The sequence below is a fragment of the Panthera uncia genome, assembly GCF_023721935.1.
Source record: "Panthera uncia isolate 11264 chromosome A1 unlocalized genomic scaffold, Puncia_PCG_1.0 HiC_scaffold_17, whole genome shotgun sequence".
In the NCBI taxonomy this organism is placed as follows: Eukaryota; Metazoa; Chordata; class Mammalia; order Carnivora; family Felidae; genus Panthera; species Panthera uncia.
In genome coordinates this window covers 113,308,460-113,334,738 of record NW_026057577.1, presented here as the reverse complement: position 1 = coordinate 113,334,738, position 26,279 = coordinate 113,308,460, and positions in this window count along the sequence as shown.

Genomic DNA, 26,279 nt, shown 5'->3' with positions numbered 1-26,279 from the left:
ACCGCTCCATATTGTCTCCTCCCCTGTTTAGAGTCTTTATGGCCCATGTGGTCTGTTGGGGTGGCAGGCCTCCCTGACTCTTCCACCACCTTGCCTGGCACCTGAGGGAAACTGGCATCTCTGAGTTAAGTGGCTAAGATTCTTCTGATTCTTTGGCTGTTTCAACAGGTCACAGCTGAGAATTCGCAAGATCTTTCCCTCTATCAGAGAACTAAAACTTTCAAGCACTCACAAATGCTCTGAGGATCCTATTAAAATGCAAGTTCCGATCTGGTAGGTCCAGGGTGGTGACTGACATGCTGTATTTCCAAGCTTTCAGTGTGCAGATGCTGGTCTGCCGACTACACTTCTGTAGTAAGGCCCTCTGGTTGCCTCCAAATCCACCTCCCCCATAAGATCAGTGGAGATTAGAATCGGCTGGGGTGTATTTTTAACACTATACCAACACCCAGGGTGCAGACCCAGAAATCCTAATTGGTCTGGGGTGGGCTTCGGTATTGTGCTTTGGTTTTTTTGTTTTGTTTTGAATGTTTGTTTGTTTGTTTGTTTGTTTATTGAGAGAAAGCACAAGCCGGGGAGGGGCAGAGAGAGAGAGGAGGGCAGAGGATCTGAAGCCGGCTCTGTGCTGACAGGCTGACAGCAGAGAACCAGATGTGGGGCTCAAACTATGTACCACAAGATCATGACCTACACCAAAGTCAGTCGCTAAACCAACTGAACCACCCACGTGCCCCTGTTTTGTTTTTTTTAAAGATCCAGATTATTCTAGTGTGCCTCCAGGGTTGAGAATTATAGTATTAAATAGCATTAACCATCAATATCAAAGTTCAGTTTCCAGGCTGAAGCTTAGTTGTAATGACGTTAGGTTTGTGTTACTTTCCAGGAATAGATAGCAGTGGTCACTTGGGAGGGGTGGAGTGAGTGTGTGGAGAGGGATCCTTGGTGTGTCGGGTGAGCTCCACTCTCCCATTCTCCTAAGTGCCTTCGGGGTGCCAATGCTCAGATTCTACAGCCAGTCCTCTGTGTGGCCTTACCAGTTGTGCTGGCTTTGAATCCTCAGAAACCAAACCTGGTTATATCTCTCACCTGCCCAGCTCTACAGTGAACACCTTCCAGCTGTTCCTGCATTCTTCCCATGCCTGTCTCCAAGGTCCATCTCAAGTTTATACCCTTCCACTCACATCCCTGCTTCTGTGAGGCTGCTTGTTCTGACCACACGAAACCAGGTGTGGCAGGCAACCAGCTGCCCTTATGTGAAAAACCGGAACCTGCTTCCAGCCTTGTCTTGGCTGCCTCTGCTCCTCTGCTCTCATTAGCCCATCTCCTTTAGCATAGTGGCCTTCCAGGTATATCCTGGAACTACTTCTTTCCTGGATGGGGAACGAAGAAACAAAATGATTTGGCTCAGTTGTGGAGTTTGTTCCCACCCACTAGAAGTTTTATGATATTTCTCTTCCTTCGTTTTTTTTTCCCCCAAATCTTTCATCTTCCATCCAGAATGCTACAATTCATAAGCCTACATATTGAGAAACGTTTACATGAAAGAATGAATAAATAAATACATGCAGTCAAAAGAATGACCACAATGCCAATGCATAATCCTGCAGAAAGTTCAATAAACATTTATTGAGCATCACTACAAGGTAGGACTGGACACCGGTCATTTAGTGGTGAATAAGTCAGCATGGTCCTTGCTCTTTCCCAGCTGGTACTCTTTAGTGTCTCAGAGCCTATGCACCTGAAGGCAGAACTGTGTGGAGTGGAGCTGACCAATAGGCTTCAACTCACAAGTCAGTGCCAATTAAGAAAGGGCACCAGGCTGACAATTCCATGACCACCTCTGGGCTCCTGGGTCTGGAGTGATGCTGTATGAGTAGATGGTAGAGACGGAGGCTGGTACCAGTTCTGACTCCATCCTGAGAGATTCAGCAGCCTACCTGGTATAGGTGGTGTCCAGACTCAAGCGGGTCCACTGGAGTGCAGGTTCTATTACCTTACGCCTGTGATCAGAAATGAGACGGAAGTGCACAGCACACAACCCAATTCCTGGTCACTCAGGCATGCGTCATGTTGGCTTTCCTGGAAAGAGATATAAACTTTTTCCCCTACTTCCACAGCATGGCTCACTGATGTGCTGAACCAATTAAATACATTGAAAACTGGGGTCCCCTGCAAGCATGCTCCCTGAGCTTTTTACTCTGTTTTTTTTCACCGTCTATGGTGTTCTCTGGGAGGGACCTAAATCAGCAATACTCCACCATCAGTCTCAGTGGGCCATGCATCAATAAACATAGATTACAGTGGGAAGGAGAGTCCACATCTATTACAGGAACAGGGGTCCCATTCTCAGCAGGGTGCACACACCTGTGTCTCTGAACAAAGAGGAACAGGAAGGTAGAGGACAATTCATGGGATCTTCTTCCTCTCTCTCAGGTGCGGAGCTGTCTTACAACGGGGAGTACAGCTAGCTCGTGGGTATGCCACATTATTCTGCCCTCCAATTTGGATCCATCAACCGTATTAAAAATCTCTCTCAGCTTCCACCAGTAGGGTTTGTTTTCTTTGTTTGTTGAATAAGAAGAATCTTATTCAGTGCATTTTCATCCTTACTTGAGCCTTCACAAATATTTTTGTCAAGTTGGAAGCTAAGAGAAGCAGTTGCTACTAGCTAGATAGCATATTCAACAAGAAGAAAAAAACTTTAGCATGAATGATCTGAGATGTAGGATGCTTTGGAAAGAGGGAAAAACTGGAGGGAAGGGATTTAACTCATTTTACCAAATTGTTCTCACAAGTGTGCTCCAATATGCACATGGCTTCTGACCCACTTGTCTTTCTTTTCCTTTCTGTCTGTATGGTACAGTGGAGATTTCCTTGTTCCTCCTCTTCTCTTTCCAACCAGACTTGGCTGGAAGAATTTCATTTTCTACTCTCACTAGTCCCAAGATCTTGGAGTCCTTTGGAGGGCTCTGTTTTAGCCCCATGAGGTTATCTAAACCTGCCTTAGCACAAGTGCCTTCCTTGGGTACATGCTGACACTGTGGCTTTATAATAATTTCCTTTCTTCCCACACACTTCTCTCCTCCCTGCTGCCTGGCTCCTCATAGAGCTGTCATCACATAGGTAGATATTTGAGGCTTATATAGTGTTATTTTGTATATCCATTATATTTGTTCTATTTCCACAGTAATACTGCACTTTGACCAGACTCCTTTGACCAGAGTGACCCAATCTTCCATTGACATTGTTGTGTGTCCCCCCCACCACCACATGGAGGCCTTTCAAATGAAGACGATTACACGTTTCCTTTTGCATGTACACTCCCAACAATAATAGCAGACTTTTCCCTCCGTAGTTTCTCTGTTTCTTAATCACTTTTCATTTCCCTGCCCATTAACTTCAGTTCTATGAGGGTTTGGATAGAGTTTTGGTATTCGAAGTCAGAAAACCTCTGTTCTTCTCCACTGATATTTACTACCCTGTAACTTTATACAAGTCATTTAACATCAGTAAGCTGCAGAATCTAATGTGTCTTTGCAAGGGAGGAAATTCTAATGGTTTCCCCATAGGGTTCCTGATTCCTGCTGCTAATAATGAGTTCATATTGTGCTCCTTGTTCTGCTGAAGTGCAGGAGCTCCTCTCAGAGATTCTATTCAACATCCCCCTGCGCCTGGGCCATCAAAGTACATATTGAATGAGATGTCTTCCTACCTTGACAACAGATGGGCACATCTCTTTAAAGAGGAAGACCTTGGGCCTGACACAAATCATAAGGAACATTGTTTACAGGGTGTTTGAGAGCTCCAGAGAGCAGTCCTACCTCTTCTGAGCACCCTGGTTCAGGGTGCCCTGGAAGAGACCTTCCAAATGACACAGGCAAGTCTTTCTGTATGGGGAGGAGGGCTACAGCCCGAGGTGCAAGCTACTACTTATATCTCTTGCCTAGAACCAAATCTTTACCAAAATCACATATTGGTTCCAGTATTGCAGCCCAAGTATAGTCATACAATATCTTCCATGGCTGCCATTCCATTCCCAAATATCGTGTACTTAGTCTTTATCCTAGAGCAGCTCAGTGGCGTCAGATTCCTTCCAGTAAAAGCATTGACTTTTCCATTGCCTGATTCCAAATGAATCATATATGGTCTTATTTCTGAAATTGACATCAACTGATGTTAGGCCTGGGATTTACATAATAGCTAAGATGTTTATAGGCACCATCCCAGCATAACCTTCTCTCTGGCCACAGTGTACTCTGTGATGAGGGCTGGGTTGCAATTCTAGTTCCCTACAGCTGGCTGGAGCTCTCCCCCCACCCCCTTTCTAGCCTTCCAAATCTAAGTCTTAGCACACTGCCTGGTACAAAGTAGGAGCTCAACAAATATTTGCGGAGTACAGGAATACATAACCCCAAAGGGAATCCTAACGGGAAATTATTACTTTCTAATTTCAGTGTGAAGTATATGGAAAGACTGGTTCTCTCCTCCAGATAGCAAGGGATAGAAAAGGCCAATTTCTTCATTCTCTAGTGTGACTTGGGCTGATATGCAAAGAGAGTTCCAACTTGCTAAGCAGTCTTGTTAATTTGATTTTTCCCCTTGTAGTTTCCTTTGGTGCCAGCCCCAATTGACAGTTTCTGGAAGTTCCCAGCAATGGCATCTCTTGATGGTGGTAATTATTAATTAGCTGCCTCGGGAATGACACCCACTCCTTTAATGTCCCTGAAGTGTCTTTAATGTCCCTGAAGATGTTCCATGCAATTTTTTCAGCCCTGTTCCTACAAAGTGGTCGAAAGCTGGAGCACTGTTCTTTGAGCAACTTTTATTTGTTGCTGCTGTAAGTCCCCTATTGCCTTGCTACTCAAACTGTGGTCCATGGATCAGCAACACTGAAATCACTTGGGAGCTTGTTAGAAGGCAGGATCTTGGATTGCACCCCAGACCTACTAAAACAGAATCTGTGTTTTAACAAGATTCCAGGTGTTTCCTATGCACATTAAAGTTTCAGAAACATTTCCCCACTACAGTTCAGATTCAATAGATCTAGGTCGAGGGTGGGGCCCAAGGTTCTGCAGTTTTGAACAAGGGTAATGCTAATGCAGCTGGTCCAAGGGCCACTCTTTGAGTAGCAAAGCTTTAGTTCATTAGGGAAAAATGAGTGTATAACACCCGCCTCCCCACCCCAGATATACATCAAAGGAAGCTTTTGACAATGCTGACACCCTGGCCTGTTCCCAGAATGCCTGATTTGAGTGGTCTGGAAGGGATTTAAGCATTGGGATGGTTTGGAATTTCCTTGGTGATTCTAATAGATGGAGAACAACTGGCCTAGGATGAAGTCTTATCTTACTAATGAGTCAGAATGCTCTCTGCCTCTCTCTCCCAACAAATTCTCTTACTCCTGCAGGTCTGATTTCCTACATTTGGAAGACTTAGTTAAATTCCCCACTTTCAGTACCTACTACCCTCCCAAAGATCACAAGAACACGTTCATGTAAATTGAATTCCAGCAGCTACTAGGTAGATATTCTAAGGAACCTTCTAATAATGGCTTGAGGGCACACTGCCAGATGATTCTTCTTCACAATCTTTGCCATGAAACTAATCCTGAAAGGCACATTCTTCAAAAAACTCCAAGAGGGACCCTTGTTCTGCTTGTTAAGGTTTTTCTGCTTAATTCTTCCTTTTTTTTTTTTTCCTTCAGCATAAGTTCCCCGCACCACCACCGCCCCCCCCAGCTTCATTTTTTAAGTGGATTCCCTAGGAGAAAAACATAAGTCAGCTTTCTTGTATTCTTGTGTCTCTTCCTCAGTCTTCATGCTGGTCAGCAATGCCTTTCCTACATCACTTTGTTTTGTTTAGGTGCTCATGGTTTTCTCAGGGGATTCCCCAGCAGCCCTCTGGCTCCTCTCCTCTTCACTCCTGAGGGCATGTGGGAGTTTGAGGGTGATTGATTACTTACTACCCTTCTCTTCCACTTGAAGCCTCAAAGCTATTGAGACATAGACAAAGGAGGCCCGGAGCTGGAGACAAGAATGTCCGTTCTATTGCTCATCAAGTTAGACTGGAGAACACGGCAAGGAGGGGGTCCCAGTTGGCTCTCAAGACTTCTCACACTGACCTGCCTGGTCTTCCCACCTGGAACTGTAGCTCTACTCTCTGCAAATCAAAGTTCGGTCCCAGGAAGCTTCTGGAGAATACAGAAAGCTTGAGTCTAAAGGAGGCTTCTCAGAAAGTGAGACAGGAAGGGACTGTACTGCACGTGGTCTAGTTCTCCATCCCACCTCACCAATCAGAGAAGGGGGATGAGAGGAGAGGAGGTCATCCTCCCCACATGCAAAATGCCCTCCTTTGGGGCCAAGATGGGAACTCAAGGAGAGACTCCCCCAGACAGTGGCATCTTTCTGAGCACCTCAGAGGGAAGTATCAGGGCTATAGACCCTCATTGGCCATTGGGAAAGCCAATAATCAGACAACTGGCCAGTCAAGCTCCCCTACTGAACCAGGTCTCTTTTCTACTTGGGTCTACAGCACAGCAGAGCCAGGACCCCTGATGAGGTTGCCTTGATCCATTGGTCCATTCTGACAGGGTTTCGCCAGATGTGACTTATTTGGAGAGAGCTGTTGGTTCCCAGTGGCAATAGAAATGTGGAGTGTTTTAAAAGAAGTGTCTTCCTCACTCACCCTCCCTCCCGCACAAGTAGCTGGCAGCGTTATGTGTGGGCCAATGGGAACTTGAAGCTGCTCTAACTGAAAGAAGGGGTGCTTGGTGCCAAGCAGTTTTCCAGTAAAGAGGTTTTTCAAATAATAACAGAAAGACAATGATGACCAGAAGAAGGGACAGGTTTTTTAAGAAGTCAGGAGAAGGCTGCCGAGCCTAATTCTGGAGAAACAATATGAATCAGAGGCCCTCTTTGCTTTGCTGCCTGGAAATGTGGCTGAGGGGAGAATAGAAGGGAGGGGATTAGGGTGCACAGTGGAATCATTGCTGACATTGACCCAAAAAGACCCAGCTAATTGCTCATGATTGTTTTCTCTTTTCACATTTACTCTCAGGCACCACGGATATAATTCGAGTTGGGTTTCCATCTCAACTTGGGCTCCTCCTTGGGAAATGAGCAAGAGTATAGTGATCTTTGATTTTAAAAATCTTTACCGATTTCCCAGGAGTATCCTCAAAGTCAATAGATGTAAGTTTAACAAGAATTTGTTTTCTAAAACCGAAAACTAAAAAGCAGAAAGTCAGTACCATGAATGGTGCAGAAAAATGGAGGTTGAATAACTAGTCCACACAATTAATCACAAAAGGTAACACTGCTTTCATTAGCAAGTAGACCTGCAGTCCCTTTAAACTAATGTACCCAAAAGGTGCCTGGGTGGCTGGCTCATTCGGTTGAGCGTCCGACTTCAGCTCAGGTCATGATCTTGCGGTTTGTGGGTTTGAGCCTCGTGTCAGGCTCTGTGCTGACAGCTCAGAGCCTGGAGCCTGCTTCGGATTTTGTGTCTCCCTCTCTCTCTGCCCCTGCCCTGCTCACATTCTGTCTCTCTCTTGAAAATAAATAGACATTAAAAAAAAATGTAAACTATTGTACCCATTACAAGCAGTCAGGGATGTAGTAAAGTGAGTGAGACCTGCCCATCTATCGCCATAAACAGACCCTGTGTTAGGGTTTATGTATTTGTTTTCTTTTCTTTTATCCCTCTGAAAAAAATACTTAAATTTAAGTGGGGACTTTTCACAGCACAAATCTTGCGTCATATGTTTAAAAGCTGTGGCAAAATCATCTTTTGGCAGAAGTTGTATGGCCTTAGACAAGCTGTGTCTTGGTGTGTGTCCTTCAGGAGAGGGATGGTTTTCAGAGAGATTTCCCATATGGTGCATCCAATCAGGCTGCTGATTCATTAAGGACTTGGCCCTGGGATGTGAACCAGGGTTCGGAAAGGCACAGAGCATACAAGTGGCCTTGTTGGTGGGAGCTCCCTGCTCCCCAGTGAGTTGGTGCCCCAACTGCCCACACACTTGTCTTGACTGCTTTTTCCAAACATAGTGCACGGGCAATGTGGCCCCCTCAAAAAACTTGCACACACTCAGCAGTGTGCACTTACCTCGAGGTGAGCTGTCTAGAGCTTAATCTCCCCTCTCTTAAGGTATGCCACTGAGCCTCACAATGGTCTCTTATTTGTAATGATTTTCCCAAATGTGTTTAAGAGGAGATGAAAGGAATTTTAAACGAGGTGAATCTCACATGCAAACTGAATGGGCTTCATCTGTGTACTCGCAAATCTTTGCACCAGAGGGTTGAAAAGACCCTAAAGGTCAATCGGTACAAAGCCCTGGTTGCAAATCCTTTGCAGATATGGAGACCTACATAGGCATGCAACCCATTCGTGAACAAGACTGAAACTACCCAATTTTGCTGAGAATTATCCAAAGCACTGTTACCAATTAGGAAGGGGCGAATATCTTGGTTAATACTAAAGAAAAAATGGAATTTCCCATGAACAGAGAAAATAACATTCAAGTTGTTATCAGAGCAGAAATCTGCTTTTCTTTTCTGTGAATAGCATTTGGGCCTGAAGCCCATTCACTGAGGCCAGTACGTGTAGCATACAAGTCCTGATTTATGAATACCTTTTTATATCTAAAATGCATACACATACAGAGAGGGAGAGAGAGAGAGACCACGACTGAGAGACAAAGAAAGATTTCCTTCCCATGAGTTCCATAGGGTTGCTCTTCAGGATCCAAGCTTCTAAACTATAGAGCTAAGAACTTACTAGGGTTTCAACAACTTACTAGGGTTGGGCTAGTATGCAATGTACATGTTTCCTTAATCCTATTTGTTTTTGCTAATACATATAATGATGTCCTTAGGGTCATGCCTCAGCTATGTTCACTGCTGGTGTTCTGATGAACAGCTAGGGCAGCCTAACCAAACCCATGTGCATAAGGACTGTGGACCCTCCTGGGTGAGTAAGGGGAATAAGGATCAGGAGGAATTTGCCTCCGTAAGAAAATCTTAGTTGTTAGAAGGGAGGGATGTTGGGCTGCTTACCTTTATTTCATGGCTTGCCCCCGCTGGACTCAAGTCTCAGTTCTGGTGATATCAAACACTGAAAGATATCTATGGGTGGGTATTGCTTGTTTTGTCTGCCTGGGACAACACTTCCCTCCTTTTCGTAGGATTCTGGTGGTGGTTGCCAATCACGGTTCCTTATCCCTTGGCCACAGTGGCTGGTCCAGCGATGGACACACGACCCAACCATAGTCAAAAGGCTCTTTCCCAGGATCTTCCTAACAAGAGCTCTCTGAGTTCTATGACCGTGAAGCTTTGAGAACATAAGCCCAGAGGTGATGACAGTGTCCAAGTTTTCCCTGTATAGGGACAAGTCTGAGGGAAAAAAAGCTAACACATCAAAAGAAGCAGAGACATACACAAAAAAATGGATAGTGAAGGAATGAGTTCCTTGTTATTTGGAGTTCTGAATCTAGTGGCTGCTGAGGCAAACTCTACCCTCTGTCCTCTCCCTAGTTTGGTTATGTCAATCAATAAATACCTCCCTCTTTGTTTAATTTAGGTCAAATGGGGTTTCTCTGTCACTCTATAAAATGTTAGGGAACAAATGGCACTGTTTGGAAGCTTCTGTAAAAAGGATTCACAAAAGCCTCCTTGTCGTGTACCATTATAAAACCTGTGTATTAGGGATAGGTAGAACATATAATTTATTGTGTAAACAGGACACTTTTGAGAATTAAGGTGAGTGCTATTAACAACAACACCAGGACAACAGCCATGAACTAAAGTTTATGGGCACCCTAGTGAAGGATCATGTGTTGTGGTCATGTGCCCAGCAGAACAGTGGTAGAGACCATAACGCCTGGTGGAGAGCTGGCATGCGTGGTGAAGAACCAGCATTACCTGGGGAGCCATGGGGAGCCATGGGGGCCTTTTATGAGCTCAAAAAAACCCTTGGTGGCACATGCGCAAGTTTGAAGTTCTAAATTATTTTGGTGCTGTGACCATGACTTTGTGCCATAGCTGATGGGATGTGGGACATTCAGGTTACAAACAGGAAATACAGGAAACCCTGGATAGCTTTCTTTTGGAACAGGGACTGACTGCTCCGGAAGCATAGAATGCTCCTTACTCTGAGAAGGTACCCCCGATGTCCAAGGTGAGTCCCAGCAGCTGCATTCTTAGCATGTGACCCTGTCACTTTTCAGTAGTTCATTAGGTCACTGTGGAGTCTGATCCAGGTTGGACCAATCAGGTTCTCCCTCCCAAGAACTGGGACCAATTAATAGCCAGTTACCTTTGACGTGGTTGATAACATCCAGGAGATTTGGGGCAGCCATATTGCAATGTGACCAGAGAACCAGAGAAAGTTGGTCTGCAGTGAAAGAGAAAAGGAGAAGCAGATGTTCAGAGGACAGCAGGAATGAGAGGCAGAGTTTGTTCCTGGGTTGTTGACAAGCTTCCCAGAACTTAGTTCCTCAGATTGGGCTGCATTTCTACCCACGGGCTCCATAAGACGCCCCTTATCTTCAGACCACTCCCCACATTTTGCTTCAGCTAGCTTAAATTGATTTCTACTTCTTTAATCCCAAAGTATCTTCACTAATACTACAACATTTCCTTTTGATGATTTAAGAGCCCATCTATTCCCTCAACAGATTATGGGACAAACAATTCCCTCTCTGTATCTTACCTCTCAATCCAAATATTGATGTGTTCCTTCTCTAATTGAAGCGGCACATTAAAGGAAAATACAAAACAAAACAAAATGGAAACACAGTCCCCATACTCTGAAGTTACATGGGATTCACATGGACTTAATTAGGGCAAGAGACAAACAGATAAACATTCGGGGACACCTCCTTCCCATACAATATTTCATAACATGGTACCAGCATGTAAAATTGAGATGTCAGAAATGATTTGGATAACTTGTTCACTCAATTTTTCCTAAGTAGACAAGTGCTGAAGCACAAAGATTCATGAAATTCCAGCTGAAATATACACGGAGCTTATCCTAGGAAAAATTGGGAAATAGATGAAATTTGTTAATGTTTCCCCAACTCTGCTTTCTGTGTTTCTCTCCCATTCCTGCCTCCCCCACATCCCCCAGAGGAAAGCCATCTGACAAACTAAATTACAGTAAAGTGCTGGTTACTCCTATTAGGCGTATTTGCATTTAAAAAATGTCTAGAGAGGATGACACGAAATCGAAGAAATGATTCTTTTTGCTCAAATCCAAATTGGTACAGGAGCTATTTTGGGGATTTCTAATTGTTGTGAAAACTTCTCTACTTACATATAAAACCAGCAGTGACCTTGATAAATAAGGTGAATACAAAATAGAGTGACAAAATTCAGAGCACTTTTATAGTAGTCTTAAAAAAATTTTACTTTTTCTTTTGGAGTCAAAAATTCTAAGTCCAAAGTTGAAATAGAAAAAGAATGATTAGAAAAGAAGCCATAGGCAGGAGTAGCAGGAGCCCTTGACGCCTCTGTGTGCGCATGTATGTGTGCATGTGTGTGCATGTGTGTGCATGTGCACAGCTGTGTATTAGGGTTGGCTAAAAGAGCCATTCCTACAATCTCCCTGCAGGTCTGACTCCTGCTTTTGCAGCATAAAGGAGACGGGCTCCTTTCATAAAAGATCTGAGCTCTTCAGCTTGGTTGGGTGGCCAAATCCTTGTCCCTCCTCCACTGCGGGGCTGTCTAGCAAAAGTGACCAAGCTGTGTTCCACCAGCCATCCTCCACATGGGGAAGAGAGCTGGAGCCAGAGATGTCACAGGTGAGGAGCCCATGATCAGTCCCAGGAGAATGACAGTGACCACCTGAGAGAGCAGTAGAACCTTATCCCCAAGATAGGAACTGCTGGAGATTCTGGAAAGGTCTGGTAAGGGATGGAGGGCGATTTAACTGAGAATCTGCATTTCATTTTTTAATGCTATTTATTTATTTACTTATTTATTTATTTTCCTGCATTCATCTGTTGATGACAGGTTTCCAGCACGGCACCAGAGATTGAAAATGAAAAGTCCGTGTTGTACTTGGACTTAAGACTGGGGCAAAGGCCAGCGTGTCGTTTGTTCCATGCTCTGAGGGAATGATTTTGGAGGAAGGAAATATTCTACAATGTGTGGCTTTTGGGTAGTGGATGTAGAAAGGATGTAGGAATATCAAACATGTATCCAAGGGCAGGAGCCTAAGCCTGAAGTCTGTGACCCAGCAATACCACTTTTGAGTATTTATCCAAAAAAATTGAGAGCAGGACCTCAAAGAGGTATTTGCACACCCATATTCATTGTAGCGTTATTCACAGTAGCCAAAAGGTGGAAGCTGCCCAAAAGTCCATTGAAGATGAATGCATAAGCAAATGGAATATTATTCAGCCCTAAAAAAAGAAAGAAATCCTGTCACATGTTACAACATGGATGCACCTTGAGCGCATTTTACTAAGTAAAATAAACCAGTCACAAAAAGGCAAATACTACATATTTCCACTAATATAAGGTATCTCAGGTAGTCAAACTCATAGAAGTAGAAAATAGAATGATGGCTGCCAAAACCTGGGGGGGAAGGGGGAGTGGGGAATTGTTCAGTGAGATAGGTACAGAGGTTCAGTTTTGCAAGATGAAAAATATCCTAGAGATCTGGTGGACAATATGAATATAGTTGATGCTACTGAACTGTATGATTAGAAACAGTTAAGATAGTAAATTGTATGCTATGTTTTTTTTTTTACCACAATTGGAAAAAATTTATTCGACAGGTATCCATGAGGAGCAAGGGGTGTTTGTTTTGTCGGTGGGGATAGCTGGAGTGGGGCTACCAGGAGCGGTTTTCCCCAGGGGTAGGGACGGCGGAGGAAAGCGTCAGCAGGTGTCCACCTGATGTGGGAGAATTGATACATTTAGCAAAACCAAGGCTGACTCCGGGGCTGTTTCTGTTTCAGGAGCAGCCCCAGAAGGCGCCCCATTCTTGGGCCTCCTCCTTCACTCACTGGGAAGTAAACAGAGATGGGAGGGTCCCTGTTCTGGGAAAAAGCTAATCAAATGATCCAACTGCTCCTCCTTTGCAACCCCGAGAGAGGTACCAGGAAATACAGTTTTGGCTGAGAGAAGGATGGCCATGAATAAGGGAGGCTGTCATGGAAAACCACTCCCCTCCTCCCGGCTCAATCCAGACCTTTGCCTTCACATGCTAACCCAGAGTAGGTATCAGCCAGGGGGCTGGAGTGAGACCCAGGCTCAAGAAACACAGTCATCCCGCTTTCTGCCTCTGAACTTTGAAAGAGAAACTGTCTTGTATCCCTATCCCGTTATTTAGTGTTTGGGAAAGGACCCAAAGTCAGCTAGGAGGCAGGGTGCTGGGATTCACTGCGAAGGTGGGTTGTGGCATTCAGAGAAGAGTTGCGAAGTTTGTAAATCCAAACCCCCACGAATGGTTTCCTGATGAATTCCCAAGTGACACTCTTGGCTGAGATGGGAGGGAGGGGTGGGGGCTGCGGAGAGATACACTTCTCCCTCGCTGGGAAGCAGTGTTCCTGTGACCCTATTTCAATCTTTGGTAATGAACCATTTCAGAACAAATGAAGTCACTGGAGTCACTGATAATTACATAAATTTTCTTTTTTCACTTAAAACTCTTAAGTCTCCATCCACAAGTCCCATTTTTAGTAACACATTGAATCCTGCCAACATCCCGGGTCTGATTTTGTCTTTACACTTCTAGGAATTTCTGAGGATGTGGGGGTTCGGGCTGCCAGGACGGATGTGAATGTGTGTGACCAGCAAGGAGCTTCTAAGGTCTGAAGATTGTGGGGGGCGGGAGAGACGGTCAAGGGTCAATCTCTCCTGAGCCCCAAAGAGAGAGTCATCTCCTCTCGGGGCCTTTCCAGTGAGTTCTCCTCCAACCTCTTGAAAACAAGATCCCCATTTCACCTCAACCGCAAGGTGATCCAGTGCCAGGAGCGTTTTTAGTGACTCGAACCAGTCCCCAGGGCCACATCAATGCTACATCCAGAAAGGCAAGCATTTGGAAGTCTGAAACCCCTGGAGACAAAAACAGGACTCTGTGATGATGTGGTTTATGGAGTCTCATTTTTAAAAATCGGACACACTTACAACGAAAGATGCTGTGGAAAAATAATTGGATTTACCCCAGCTCCTCTGCTATTTATTGCCTTGGATGGCACAGAGGTTGTATCAGAACATAGTCATAAGGGGAAGAGGCTGTGGAACAACTAAAACACATTTTCCCCAAAAAGTAAATCTGCAGTTAACCCTTTGTACAGTGGGCCATGTGACTCTCGCACAGTGTTTGCAAAATACTGAGACAGGATGGACAAATGTAAGGTATTTCATGCCTTGAACCGAGGCTATAGTCGTGACGTGTAGACAACAGGGTCTCTAACAGCCAAACCCTACTTTTTCTTGTGCCTCAAGTCTTCAGGCACAGACCCTCCCCCTCTCTTATAGCTAAGAGCCCCCCAAGCAGAGGAATGGCTAGACTCCCTTTTGTCCTTTACTCTCTGCAGGAAGCCAGCCCAGGGTGGCATATTGCACAAAGCCTTGTTTAACTCTGGCTGACTTTACTGTGTCCTTGTGTTCCAGGTCTTCAGCATTTGTAGCTCCTAAACTACCATACCAAATCCATGACAGCTCGTAGGTGAAGCTAATAGAACTCAAAAATTAAAACGGTTGACTGCAGCAGGACAAAATCTAGCACCCTTTTGACAGGCCAGATTTTGCAATTAGAACTTTTATTCCAGGGTGCCCGGGTGGCTCGGTCGGTTAAGTGTCTTACTCTCAGTTTGGTTCAGGTCATGATCTCACAGTTCCTGGGACTGAGTCCCACATCGGGCTCTGCGGTGACAGTGTAGAGCCTGCTTGGGATTCTCTCTCTCCCTCTCTCTCCGCCCCTCCCCTTCTTGCTCACTCTCTCTCAAAATAAATAAACTTAAAAACAAAAGAACGTTTATTCCAGCTGACCACAGGTGGACACGTGACTACCATCTTCCAAGGCTCTTCTGAGAAGTTTGCAGATCTCCCACGGCTGGTGGATCATGGCTTAGTCAATGATATCAGATGGGAAGCTGCTCATCCTGCCATGAATCCATCTGTAGTTAAACAAGATAGGCTGACTGTGCCAATAACTTGCTCAATTTTGCACAGCCATGTTTAAGGAGGCAAGAAGAAATCTGCTTTCAGATCTCTGGGGAACTTTCAAATCAAAGACAGCAGAGATCAAACGTCCTTGAAAAAGCCATCTGGGAACTTTTGTGTGCTGACAAATTTGCTCTTAAAGCTCACACACACACTTGCAAGATGACAAACAGATACCACAGACTTCTGGGAAAATTCTGCACCACACTATGGCCTGATAAAAAGCTACACACTCTCTAAGGTCATAGATCACCCACCAACGCAGTACCTACACCAATCTCCCAACAACAAGGTCAAAAGCTTTCATGGGAATTAGAGCTGACACTTCTCTGGTATTGGTGTAGTGATGCACCAGGTAGCAAAAAAGTAAACTGGGCAACAATTATAGAAATAGCCACCATTTGTTAAGTACTTTGCGTGTATGATTTTGCCGAGCGCTTAGCATACACTATGCAATTGCTCATAATAATTCTATGAGGCAGGTATTAATATCTCCACCTTACAGACAAGAAATAACTTGTCCCAAGATATAAAGCTTTGGAAAAGCATAGCCCGGGCTTGAAATCAGGTAGGCCTGGTAGATCCACAATAACTGCCCTCAATAAAATCTAATGATGCCAAAGAAATGTCATTTCTCATCTTTGAAAGCTAAATCTGTTGGATGTTTTTAATGGCCTTTTCAGGAGTAGTGGTAAACTACTCTCCCATTACATCCCAGTCAGAGCTCATCTTCTTTGTAAAGATATCCCTGCCTTCTCTAGGCTCACATATAGGCCCTTTTCTCAACACCCCCAGGACATTTTATACAGAATTTCAGGGTTGCAGTAATCTTTTAAAAACATTTTTAATGTTTACTTATCTATTTTGAGAGAAAGAGCAAGCAAGAATGAGCGGGAGAGGGGCAGAGAGGGAGGGAGAGAGAATCCCAAGCAGGCTCCATGCTGTCAGTGCAGAACCCGACGCGGGACTCGATCTCATAAACTGTAAGATCATGACCTGAGCTGAAATCAAGAGTCGGATGCTTAACTGACTGAGCCACCCAGGTGCTCCAGGGCTACAATAATCTTATTTTAATTGTAACTATTTGTGTATTTGTCTGTCTCGTGTTGAAAACTAAGAATTTCTTCGGGCAAGATCCATGTCTCCATAGCTTTTGATCCCAGGACTGACATAGTGTTTGGCACAACTAACCCTCAGTAACTATTGCTGATGGATGAATAAAGGGGTCGTCCTTTGCTCAGATCTCTAAGAAGTAACATCTATTCAATAATACCAAAAGAAGACTGAACCATTTGAAATTGCAATTTTTCTAGGTGAAAACAAATCAACTGTGGGCACTTTTTGTACATTACTATCTAATAAATCTATTATAGTGGATGTGATTATTCAGAAATGTGGTCCGCTTTCAAATAGATGTATTAAAATTCACACATCTAAGTGAATGGTTTGAAAATATGCTGTCGCACTGTATTGAAAATTTTATTTATCTTTGTAGTTCTGAAATACCCAGGCCTGCATCTGTTCCCCAAATCAGTTGGTCTTTGGAAGTCCTTTCATTATGCAAGGCATTTGTCACAAGGTGTTTGGTGCGCTTGGAAAGGTGGTATCATACAATGGTTGAGAACGAATTTCTAGATATCGCCTCGGGCAAGCTGGCTTCTCTACTTCCTCATCTGCAATGGCAGGATCACAGCAGGGGCAGTCTCACGTGGCTGCTGTGGGAACTAAATGAAGTAATACAAGCTGCTTAGAATAATGTTTGGGACACACTAAGAGCTCAGAGTGTTTGCTGTTATTATTATTACTACAGAATCTGGGCAGAGCACATGAATGGCCAGTAAGGAAAAAATTAAGTAAATGAGTAAAGTGGTCACAAACAACAAGGACTATATATTTAAAAAAAAAATTTTTTTAATGTTTATTTACTTTTGAGAGAGAGAGAGAGAGACAGAGTGCGAGCAGGGGAGGGGCAGAGAGAGAAGGAGACCCAGAATGTGAAGCAGGCTCCAAGCTCTGAGCCGTAAGCACAGAGCCCAACGGGGGCTCGAAGCCATGGAGCGCGAGATCATGACCTGAGCTGAAGTGGGACGCTCAACCAACTGAGCCAACCAGGCGCCCCAATAAGGAACATATTTTTACCGAGGTATTTCCCTGATAGAGTATGTAAATCAGGAAATTTTCCTACGGGAAAAGAAGTACATTAAGAGTGCACGAATTTTGCAGTTTTCTGGGTGTCTAAAGCCTTGTCACTTATTCCTTCATGTGTTATACCAGCACTTAGATTTCTGCTGGTGTCCTTTACAGACCATGACTCCTCTTGTACAAATCCAAGTCCAGCTGTGGGATTTGAAAATAATCAAACTGGCGTCACCAATTCACTTCTTCCTTTCTTTTCCCTCAAAGTTTCTTTCTTTCAAACAGTTTTGAAATTCCATTACTAAATTTCCTCTTGCCTTTTAAATATATTACACATTGTGTTACGTATTTGTGGTTGAGATAATCACATGGTTCCATTTGTTTTCAATTAAATCAGTTGAAGCTACAAAAGTCTCCAAGTGTCCTGGTGAAGGCCTGCTCTGCATGCAACATGGGCAGAGCCTGGAGCCGAATAATTAGGAACTCATTTGTCAGCATCGTAACCTGCTCGCAACTTTTGAACACGATCTGTCTAAATTCCTATATGGAGATAAAGCTCGGCTTTCTGGAAGTTCAACACAACCCAGTAGCGAAGGGTATATTCGAGTTAACGCGTCCACTTCTAAATTATAACCAGATACAGTACCCTTTCTTTGTGTTCCATGCTGAGTACTGTCCGACATTGTTCCCAAATCAACTGCATGTTTGGGGACAGTTAAAGACAGAAACTAGGTCCGATGCCCCCTCTGTTGCAAGTTATGACATGAAGGACAAAGGCCAAGCTCTGTAGACATATAGGACAGGAACTGATGGTCAGGAGCAAAGTAGCAACAACAGGCCAAGGCATCCCCTGCCCCAACCTTATTCAGACCTATGTGGAAAAGCAAAAGCATGTATTTATACATAGATGTGCGTGGTCCCATTTTACATAAATGCGTACAACCTTCGGTAAGGCAGAGAGTTGTTCGAATCCACTATTCAAAGTTTCATTTTTAAACAATGCTTCGTGCAGGAACTCAGGCGACAAGATGGATGTGGTCTGCGGTGTATGTGGAGACTTCTCTGCTACTTTCTGGTTTTGAAACCAAGTATGTTTTTTTAGACAACTCCCTAATTTAAATGTTTAAAAATAAGCAAAAAAGTAAACCGATGAACCCAAATGTGTGAAACGAATACAGTCCATTTGGCGGAGCCCCCACCCGCCAAGGAAAAGACGCGCGCGGGGAAGAAAATGCAGACTCTCATACCGTTACTTTTGTGCGGTGAATAGTTAGCACGACCGCTCTCTTTAAGGCTGTAAAAATAAAAGAAATACAGCATTATCCACAAAACTGTGAATGTCTCTCCCAGACACTTTCAAGATCTGAGTGTTTGTTTTATTCTGCGGAAGGAGTCCTGGTGAAAGCCACAATTCGTTTCTAAGAAGAGGAATAGGAATGTAAGAAAACATCTCTCTGTTCTCGTGGCAATGGCTTTAGGGGGAAACACATTTGTCAGCCACGTTTCGCACTGTTTGGGTCCCTTCAGCTTTATCCAAAGCTTTTGCTCTCAGGATCCTCCTCCCTGTACTCATCCCCACATTATCACTTTCATCCACCCAAGTCAACAAAAGCTCTGTGAGGAAAACAGATTCTAAGTTGGGGGAAGGAGTGTTACTTGGAAACCTCTGGCTTCTCTGGTAGTGATTGCATTAATAATGGTAAGGCAGATAGGTGGATGTCAGTGGCTCTGATGGCAATCATGAGGGTCGCGGTCTCTGGGCATTCTGCCAGTGATTTCCCTGGACTCGGACTGCTCAAATCAGGGTTTTTTCTGTCTAACTTATTCCTATGCCTGTGCTGCGTTCAGAAACGAAACCGAGAGAATCGATTATAAAAATTAAAAAATGCAAACTATGCATAAGAAAAGCAAATACCATAAACGTGGTACAAAGACACCTGTTAAACTGGGAAAATAATGTTTGCAGTTTAAACTGCAAAGGTTTTTGATATTCTTAATGTCTAAAAGTTTCTGAAAACAAGAAAAAGTTCAACTACTTTATAAACAAATAGGCTACAGATATGAAGAGATAATTCCCAAAGAAAGACAGGCAAATGGCCCTTAACCATATGAATAGATGTTTAAACTCACTCATAATGAAATAAATGCAAATTAAAACTTTATGGAGTTACTATTTCTTATCTACCAGAATGGCAAAAAGAAAAAGAAGTTAGGCAAAATACTTTTTTGGCAAAGCTGTGCACAAATAATCAATTTTTAAACAAACTACAAAATGGTTCAACCCCTAAGGAAAGGAATTTGGCAATATCCAGCAAAGTTCCACATGTGTTTACTCTTTGACTCATAAATCTTACTTCTGAGAATCTATACCACACATACATGGGCATATGAAAAGGTATATTGCTAGGGTAATTCAGTGCAGCATGAGTTATAATAGCAAAGGACTGGAAACAATTCAAATGTCTGTCATCAAGGAGCTGGTTGAATAAGCATGGGTACATCTGCTCAGTGGAGTACTATGAAGCTATAAAAAAAGTAATGAGAACACACACAAAATATATACCCACATATTTTTGTATAGTAAAAGATGGAAGTACTATTCCAGGACGAGGAAACACTTCCCAACTCATTCTGTGAGTTTAGTATTGCTTTGATATGAAAACCAGACAAAGACATCATAGAAAATTGTAGACCAATATCTCATATAAATAGAGACATAAAAATTCTCAACAAATACTAGCAAGCCAACAAGACTATGTACAAAAAGAATTACACACCATGGTTAAGAGGAATTTACCCCAGAAATGCAAGGCTGTTTCATAACATCTGTACATCAATTAAGGTAACACACTGTATCAATGGAATTAAAAACACATTATCATCTCAATAGATACAAAAAAGCATTTGACAAAAACCTACACTATTTTATGATAAAAACACTCAGCAAACTAGAAATGGGAGGGAGCTTCCTCAGTCTGTTAAAGGTATCTATGAAAAACCTGCAGCTAGCATCATACTTAATATTAAATGAGTGGAGGGGCACCTGGGTAGCTCAGTGGGTTAAGTGTCAGACTCCTTGAGTTCAGCCCAGGTCATGATCTCATGGTTTGTGGGATCGAGCCCCACTTCTGGCTGACAGCATGGAGCCTGCTTGGGATCCTCTCTCTCCCTCTCCCTCTGCCCCTCCCCTGTGTGTGCTCTCCTTCTCTCTCTCTCTCTCTCTCTCTCTCTCTCTCTCTCTCCTCAAAATAAATAAATAAACATTTAAAAAAAATAGTGAATGAGTGGAGAGTTCCCCCTGAGATCTGGAACAAGACAAGGATGTTTGTTCTCGCCACTTCTATCCCACCTTGTACTGAAGATTCTAACCAGTGTAATTAGGCAAGGAACAGAAACAAAGGGCATCCAGATTGCAAAGGAATAAGGAAAACTGTCTATTCACAGATGGCATTTATCATGTACATGGAAAACCAAACTATGACAACTAGTGAGTGAAAGCAATGAGGTTGAAGAATACAAGATCAATGTGCAAAAATGGAGGGACAGAAAAGTTTAAATGATTACCTCTAAAAAAAAGGGAGGAGACAGGTAGAGAGGACAGTTACAGAGGTAGATTTCTGTGATGACACACTGCACCGTGGATTAGACTTTGGAGCTCTGAAAATATTCTACATATTTGTAAGGACAAGACTTAATTTTAGAAAACCCTAAAAATGGAGATTACATGGATAAAAGGAACTTAATTGTGTCCCAAGTTGTTGGCATACCTACATATAGAAAAACTAGCTCACATGTCAATAATATGCAGTAATTTCAGGTCCTTCCTGAGTGGAATGCACTCTGAGGACACAAGGAATTGCAAGAATAATTTTAAGAACCTTAAACTGTTTTCAGTAACCATATCATTGGTGGTAATGTTAGTTTTGTTATTTTGAGATAATTGTGTGTGTGTGTGTGTGTCACAGGATAAAGTAAAAGAGTAATTTTTTGCATGTTATTGAAAACTAGGACTTTCCCATGGGAGAAGGGAGATGATGGGAGAGGGTGATGGTTTGATGGGGTTAAGTCTTAGAGTCTTGAATTTGAATTGGATGAGAGTTATGAAGTTACAATGTGCTTCCTCTTTAAAAATATAAAAGCATTTCCATTTTCTGTCCTTTTAAAAGACCTAGAAGTAATGACTAACTTGGTAGAGATAAACACTGCTAGTTCTCAGTCCCTAAATATCATTTCCAACTTAAAAGAATAAGAGCTGATTCTGAGTCTTACCAGATTCTGGGTCTTAACATTGATGTTAAACAAGAAGCAAGAAGGCAAAAAAGTTATCAAAGACTATCATTGATGTTGTGGGTCAAATTTTGCTCCAAAAAGATATGTTCAAAGCCGAACCCCTGGTACCTGTGAATAAAATGAGGGGATAATGGGTTTGAGTGACCCCTATGCCGATGACTGGAGTCTGTATGAGGAGAAGGAAATTTATACATAGAGACAGATAGGGAGAAGAATACCATGTGATGTTAGAGGCAGAGACTGAAGTGATAGGTCTACAAACCAAGGATTTGCTGGCAACTGCCACAAGCTAGGACAGAGGCACGGAAGAGATTCTCCACCAGTGCCTCCAGAAGAAACCAAGCCTGCCAACATCTTGATTTCAGTCTCCTAGCCTTGAGAACTGTGAGACAATAAAATTCTGTTGTTTGAAGCCAACAGTCTGTGATACCGCAGCTTATGTCAGAAAGACTCAGGAACCAACCAGAAGGAGCTGCCAATTGTTCAAATATGGTGCAACCTGAGCATCCACAATGATAGTGGTTCCAATAAACTAAAACAAACTAACAAGTTTAAATCTATAAAACCATACTAGTGTTTAAAAAATTAAAAAAAGAAACTTGGGAAGCAACTCGAGAATTCAATAATTTGATAATTAATACATAAGGAAGAGAATCAGGTATTAATTCTGCCTGTCTTTTTTTTTTTTTTAATGTTTTTTAAACATTTATTTTATTATTGAGAGACAGAGAGAGAGACAGAGCATGAGCTGGGCAGAGAGAGGAGGAGACACAGAATCAGAAGCAGCCTCCAGGCTCCGAGCTGTCAGCACAGAGCCCGACGTGGGGCTCGAACTCACAGACTGTGAGATCATGACCCAAGCCGAAGTTGGACACTTAACCAACTGAGCCACCCGGGCACCCCCTGCCTGTCTTATATCAACTACATCACTGGGTAACCAAAAAGTAGGTGAGAGAAACTTTCTCCTTATAGAAGGATATAGTGATATAGAACATCACCATTTTGTAGTTCTTAATGAAGGCATGGCTCCAGACAACAATCTACTAATGAAAAGGGAGACAATCACGAGTCTTTCAATGGAAGTATCCAGCTCTATGACATACTCTTGGAAAAAAACTTGAAAACTTATCTGATCAAATCTTTAGATTCAACCGCCAATTTGCAGAAAATGTGAGCGACAAATGAAGTTATTTTTAAAAATATTATGGACATGTTGGGGCGCCTGGGTGGCGCAGTCGGTTAGGCGTCCGACTTCAGCCAGGTCACGATCTCACGGTCCGTGAGTTCGAGCCCCGCGTCAGGCTCTGGGCTGATGGCTCGGAGCCTGGAGCCTGTTTCCGATTCTGTGTCTCCCTCTCTCTCTGCCCCTCCCCCGTTCATGCTCTGTCTCTCTCTGTCTCAAAAATAAATAAAAAACGTTGAAAAAAAAAATTAAAAAAAAAATATTATGGACATGTAATCAGCAAAATGCAAGACAAAGTCCTATAAGAAAACTGTGGATTGCAAACCAATAGATTGCAAGGAAAAACAAAAACAAGACAGTCAGGAAAGCCCTGGATTAAAAGAGACTTGAGAGACATCAACTGATTGTAATTTATGGAATTTAATTTAAATCCTGATTCTAATAAACTGAAGGGAAAAAAAATATTTGTGAGATAATTTATATTTTAGAAGAAAATCCGTATCTCCTAGAGATAGTTATCAAGGTATTTACAGATCAAATGATAGGTCTGGGATTTTTGTCTAAAATAATTCAGCAGAATGGGGGGACGTGGGTGGAATAAAGAGAAATTTAGATGGGTCATGAGTTTATAATTGTTGAGGATGAGGTCATGGGAGTGTATTAGACTTTTGTTTCCACCTATGAATATTTTTAATAACAAAATGTTAAGGGCAAAAAGCTTAACTAAGAGAGCTAGGGCCTCTGACCCCTAAAAACTCATAATTCAAAATGTTATCAGAGACCAGCTAAAAGGGCCCTGCAGAGAGAGAAGCCTGATTACCCCCTTTGGGGCCGCTGTTTTCTCCCCAGGAGTGACAGTGAGGGTCCTACCCTAACTCACAGGGCTGCAGTGAAGAGTAAGTAAAGGTTGAAAGCATGTCACAAATACAAAGTGCTAAGTGTTTAACAATGGTTGTTGGAAGGCAGTTCTCTTTATCTTTTTGCTGAGTTCAGGCTCAGGGCCTCAGCGCTCCTTTGGGCTTGTGTATTTATTGCCATTGCCCTGGGCCCTTAGACACAAAGATGGATCCAGACCCCTGACTGCCAGGCCCTTAGTCTGATATCCAGACCACCCACCCACTTCCCATGGCAACTTCCATTTCAGGAAAATATTTATGGGAAGGCACCTGCTCCCAGGGTGAAAAAAACTCCAGCACTTGAACTGAAATCATTTACTCCTATCCTAGTTTTAATCCATTACGCCATGTGTTGAGGGCATTAATGAGTTGAAGATGTCTCCCATGGGAGAAAAGTCACAAATCCCACAAAATAATGGCATTTCATTATAGGAGGGCCTTGGTTTGTAACAGACACTCATCATTGCCAGAGTATTTTGTAAATAATGAATCACTAACGAAACAAACACCTATGGAGTTAGACATTGCAGCTGCCAAAGCAATAATTACAATTAATATGCTCGCAACACATGCAAGTCAATGGACCCCTTATTACTGACATCATCTGTAGGCTTTCTGGCAAAAGTTTTAATTGAGAATTAGTATAATTAGCAATAATCACAATTGCATTTGAAATCTCTATGGCCCCTTTATAAGATTTCTGACTCAGTCTGCACAAGCCTGTAAAGTAACTTCATGTCAAGTATGATTATACCCATTTCACAGATAATGAAAGAGGTTTGTAATTTTCTCAACATCCAGCAGGTTAATCAAGAATATCCAGAGGGGTGTCTTTTACTAGCCCACATAAGGGTTTTGGTCTTGATAGCATCTGTGATCTGGAATTTCAAAATTTATTAAAATATAAACTTTTAAATAGCAAAGCTGTGCTAATCCAAAAAATTAACCATGAAAGAAGTGCTCCTAGGGGCATGTGGGTAGCTCAGTGGGTTAAGGGTCCAACTTCAGCTCAGGTCATGATCTTATGGTTTGTGAGTTCGAGGCTCACATTGGGGCACAGAGCCCGTTTTGGATCCTCTGTCCCCCTTTCTCACTACCCATCCTCCGCTCATTCTCTCTCTCTCTCTCTCTCTCTCTCTCAAAAAATAAATAAAATTTAAAAAAAAGAAAAGAAAAAAAATGCTCCTATTCAGGGCTTCCAGTATACAATTCCAAATTCTCCTACAGGACACTGTTTTTCATTCTGTGAAATGTGTCTTTTTTATTCCTGAGTTAGCTTCCCTATGGTTGTATTCTGGACTACATATCAAATAATAAACATTTCTTGCAAAAATTAACTAGAAATGGGTCACAGATCTAAATGTTAGAGCTAAAATGATAAATTTTCTAGAAGAAAATATAGGAGAAAAATCCTTATGATCTTGGGTTAGGCAAAGGTTTCTTGAATAAGGAAAAGAAATAATGGGGTAGAAAAGAAAATATTGATAAACTGGATTTCATCAAAATTTAAAATTTCTGCTCTTTAAAACATATTGCTGAATAAATGAAAAGCCACAGAATGGGAGAAAATACTTGTAAAATGTAGTTGATAAAGGACATATCTGGAGTATAAAATATAAATACATATTATATCATATAGTACATTATACACTATATTAATTACATAATATATTTATTAATATATTCTATAATGTATAAACATTAATTTAGTATATTGATATACATTTATTATTATATGTTATATAATATATATTTACAGAAAGATAGAGGGGGAGAGAGCCCCCCCCCATGAAAAATCCAGTGTTTAAGAATGGATAAAAGAACTGTACACTTCACCAATGAGGACATTCTTTAATGTTTGTAGGAAGAAAATTGAGAATCTAAATCACAATGGCGCAATCAAAAAGAATGAAACCTTGCCATTTCCAAGTATGTGGATGGAGCTAGTGGGTATTATGCTAAGCAAAATTATCCAGTTAGAGAAAGACAAAGATCATATGACTTCACTCATATGAGGAATTTAAGATACAAAACAGATGAACATAAGGGAAGTGAAGTAAAAATAATATAAAAACAAGGAGGGGGACAAAATATAGAGACTCTTAAATACAGAGAACAAACTGAGGATTGCTGGAGAGGATGTGGGGGGAGAAGGGCTAAATGGGCAAGGGGCGTTAAGGAAGACACTTGTTGGGATGAGCACTGGGTATTACACATAGGGGATGAATCGCTGGATTCTACTCCTGAAATCATTATTGCACTGTATGGTAACTAACTTGGATGTAAAATAAAAAACAAATTAAAAAAAAATAAAAGCAAACAAAAAGCGTGGGGTTGAATTTCAAAAAAAATAAATAAATAAATCACAATGAGATACTACTATACACCTACTGGAATGACTAAATTAAGTTTAAAAGATTGTTAATACCAAGTTCTGGCGAGGAGGCAAAACAATCTGATATCTCACATTTTGTGGGTGGGAATACCAAAACGATACAGCTACTATGAAAAAAACAGTTGGGTAGTTTCTTATGAAGCTAAACATACACTTATCATACAACCCAACAATCTTACTCCTCAGTATTTACCCAAGTG